At 53.5% G+C, this 4067-nt stretch overlaps 1 protein-coding gene across 1 annotated transcript in view; it reads left to right on the top strand.

The window, feature by feature from the left end:
- The first annotated feature begins 1057 nt into the window (after window positions 1-1057).
- The window catches only part of Sptb (spectrin beta, erythrocytic), a 124897-nt gene continuing 121887 nt past the window's right edge, over window positions 1058-4067 (top strand). Inside the window, exon 1 of the mRNA XM_050153536.1 lies at window positions 1058-1233. The gene's annotated coding sequence lies outside the window, so the exon portion shown is untranslated. The remainder of the gene's footprint in view (window positions 1234-4067) is intronic.

Genomic DNA, 4067 nt, shown 5'->3' with positions numbered 1-4067 from the left:
TAAAACTCCCTTCTGCATCTACGCTCTTTTTAATCGTCACTGCGGTCTCCATTACACCTGTGATTGCCTGGGTTGATGGTCCGTGAGAGATCATCCCAGGCACAGTGTGTGGAAAAATAAATATGATGATAGGCACAGCAAGGCGCACAGCAAACCTTACAGAGCAATGACCTTGTGTTGTTGAGAAGTCAAGGAACAGCCTGCCCTGCAAGCCGCCCATGCTTGTCTGTGTCACTCTCCCTTAAGGTTCTTTCTAGGCATCTTTGGTTCTGGCCTACTGTACCCCACACCACCAAAGCTTGCAGTTAGAAAGCCGAGCTCTGCCCAGAGACCCGGGCTCACCGGAAGGTGCAGGTGGGCTGGTGTGCCCGCTTGCCTGTTGATTACGGCCCCTGCAATGTGCAACTGCTGGCTGCGCGCCACCAACCTGCATAGCCCGGTTTCCCTGGACAGTACTAGGCTTGAAAGCTGGAACCGCGGCCTCCAGCCCGCAGGCTGGGGGCGGGGGCCTCGGCCCAGTGCCCACCCCCTGCGCTCCCAGCGTCTGCTCCTACTACCAGCGGGTTGTAGCCGGCCGGGAGCGCGCTTTCTAACGTAACCGGCCCACGGGAACAATCTGTCCCTTCCAACCGATCTCAGGAGTGGCGCAAACAGCGCGGAAGCCCTCCTCACCTACCCTACGGCCTAAACGGGTCTTTCGATATATTTTCAAAACCAGATCATAGTCTGCGGGGAAGCAGGGCGGGAAAGGCTGGGAGGACTCCTTTTCGCCGCCAGGCTTGCCGCTCCGGGCACTTGAATTAGGCCCGAGCTGCAGAGTCGAACCCTTTTCCCTAGGTTAGGGGCTCGGGGTGTGCAGGATTAGGGGAGGTGAGCAAGAACTGGGGCGCCCCTGGTCCCGGCGGCGGCGGCGCTAGCGGCTGGGCAGGTGCCCCCGGGCGCGCAGGCTGATTGGCAGGTGCAGGAGTGGGTGGGGAAGGCGGGCCTGGCGCTGCGGGAGGCTGCGGCCCCGCCTCCCCGCCCCCGCCGCGGGACTATCTGGTCCCGGCAGCAGCGATGTCCCCCGGCAGGAATGTCCCTCCTCAGATAATGTTATTTATATCTCTGGGCGGGTCCGCGGCTCCGCAGCACCAGGCGCCCGGTGGCCACTGTGCCAGGAGCCCCGTGCTGCCCTCCTCCCCCTGCGCCGCCGCCCCCGGGCTCGGGGTGGCCGCCGCTTCAGCCCCAGCGCAGGTGAGTCCCCGAGGGCCGCGCGGCGGGAGGGAGCTGGGTGCCTCGGAGCCAGCGCAGGGGAGCACGGGGCCCAGGAGGCGCCGGTCCTGTGGGGGCCTGGCCCCGGGTGCCAAGCGTGGAGCGGGAGGGGTGCGGAGCCCGGGAGGCCCTGGCGGCTGCGGCAGTCGTCACCCCGGGACGCGGGAACCCGCGTGGGCTTCGCAGGCGCTGGGCGAGCGGGGCGGCGCTAGCTTTGGGAAACCGGCTAGTAGAGTGTTACCCTCGGGCTCTGGGAGTGGGTTTGGGGTGTGCGTGTGTTCTTGGCCGCCTCCCCCAGGACCCTCGCCTGGGAACATGGGGGTAGGGGGTGCCCATCACCGGTCCGACGACTGCCCGCGCCTGTGCCTTCCGTTGGCTTCTCAACCTCCGGGCGTGTCGGATCCTCTTCTGGAACTTGGCTAGCTGCTCTCGGCCCTCCAGCGCCAAGGCTGGGAGGACAGTTCAGGGCAGTAGAGGGGACCGAGCCTTGGACGTCGGGCGGGACGTGCAGGGAGCCCTGTGTAGACCGAGAAGGGAAAGATCAAGTGTCCCAGAACTATACTTCAAGGACCCCCCTACCCATCCCATTCCCTTTGAGATCCTATTCTCCAAGCGTCTACTGCCCACTCGTACCCTTTGTGCCAGTTCCAACAACTTGGCTCGAAGAAATAGCAGAAAGTGGAAGAAATAAGAGCTTTAAACACAACCCTCAAATCCCACCAACTTACCCAGACTTCCCAAAGGGATAATAGCTGCGAGGCTTGAGTACAGTTTCCGTGACAACAAGTCTTAGGTAGGGCCTTGATTTATAGCCTATTAATATCCAAACCACTGTTTTCAGTGAGCAATTAGAGGTGCTAGGAGTTAATAACACCCTTAACTCACTGAAGAAACATGGAAAGAAGCCACTGTTTTAGATGCATCCGGCGCGGTGGGATGGGATTATATAGTGACGGTGTCTTTTGCTGAGAACTTCAGTGGGAACAGGATATGGCTGTCACCTCCACGCTAGGAGGCAGCCACGCAAAACCTCTGCCTGTGGCAATCAGGATGTATATAGTTCGGTTTCCAAGGGAGGTTATTCAGACAGCTCCAGAATGAGAGGAGTCTTGGGGGGGGGAGGCACATTATTTAAGCTGTTCTCCTAGGCTCCCCTTAGCTGCACAGATCGCTCAGAATTTTATTCTAGAATTCCCTCTTTAACTGCTCTATGACTATGACCCGGGGTAGTCATTTCCTATTTCAGGATCAGACTTACGTGCTTTTCCAATGAGCCCTGGGAAACTCTTACAAGTGCAAAATGTTGCTTAATGTATGTGCTGGCTGGATGCTCTGCACCCCCAGAGGCTGGGGAACTAGCTAACAAAAGAATAGTAAACTCAGAAGAGCCCACCGACCTTGAAATGAACTGACTCTAAAGGCCAGCCGTTTATTCAAAGTGTTTTCAAATTCTAGTGTAAAGCACAGTTGGAAGGAGATGGACCCCTTTGCCGTTGCGCCCCGGTTTATCAGTGGCCCCATAGCGGTGGCTGGGAATGAGCCAGCCCTGTTAATCTTGAGTTCTCGGGAGACACAGAGTCCACTCATGGAATTGAAAGCACCCAAAACCTTCCAGGCATTCAGGCTGGGCCTTGTCCCACAGGCATATCAAGTTTTCCCCAGTGACTTGCCCAGTGGAGAGCTGGGATGCCACCTTTTGCTCCGGTCATTGCTTCTTCCAAGTGTTCTGAAGGTGTCCCTTAGTAGAAACAACGCCTATTGGATTGTTAGCTTGGGGGTAAAGGCATAACTGGAGGCTGACTCCCACCTGCAATCACATTTGACAAAATAAACATGACTATTTCAGGCAAACTAGGTGTGAGCGAAAGCTTTGAAGTAAAGTCAGTCTGCCACGGTTTTGGTAAATAATAGGTTTTTAATAAATAGAAAGAATAATAACTTTAATTTTGTCTATCTTTTACATATTTGTGGCTGGCTGGTAGTGGATTCTCAGTTAGTCTTTGACCAAATAAGAGAAGGAATGAATGATCAGAGATCTTTTTTATATCTTTGTATTAATTGTCAATTCTGCAAGGTCACTCATACTATCCTGTTTTAAAAGAGAAGAGACAGGTCCGGGGAGATGGCTCAGTGGGCAGAGGTGTTTGCTCTACAAGCCTTGTGATGGTCCCCACAAAGTTGTCCTCCAGCCTCCGTAAATGTTCATGCACACATGCATACATACCATAATAATACATTTTCTTAAAGTGAGGAAGTAGGTTCAGGGAATTTAATAACTTGTTGGCGTCACATAGATAATGAGAGAAGAGGTGAGGCCAGAATGTGGGCACCATTGCTGGCTCTGTTGTCTTTTTCAGATTAGACCCTCTGCAGGGGATGTGGAATAGCTTGGGAAGATTGGCTGTAGCATTTTCCGTTAAGTGTCACACTCTTTGTTCCTTGAACCTCAAGCCATAACTGTGCTTACATCAGAGAAATTTAAAATACATTGCCTCAAGACAGAATTGAGCATTTATTTGCTCAAAGTTTTTTTAGCCTGGCCTATTATTTTCAGGTCATTGTTTCAAGGACAGAATTATGATTTTGGCAATAGTCAGACACATATTTTTTTTTTAAAAAAAAAAAAAACTAGGGAACTGGGGAGATGGCTCAGAGGTTAAGAGCACTGACTGCTCTTCCAGAGGTCCTGAGTTCAATTCCCAGCAACCACATGGTGGCTCACAGCCATCTATAATGAGACCTGGCGCCCCCTTCTGGCTTGCAGGCACACGTGGAAGGAATGCTGTACACATAATATAATAAATAAATAAATATTT

The sequence above is a fragment of the Alexandromys fortis genome, unplaced genomic scaffold (assembly GCF_014885135.2).
Source record: "Alexandromys fortis isolate MF-2015 unplaced genomic scaffold, M_Fortis_MF-2015_v1.1 scaffold_82, whole genome shotgun sequence".
Lineage (NCBI taxonomy): Eukaryota > Metazoa > Chordata > Mammalia > Rodentia > Cricetidae > Alexandromys > Alexandromys fortis.
The sequence above is the reverse complement of the archived record's forward strand: the minus strand, read 5'-3'. Positions and strand labels throughout refer to the sequence as shown.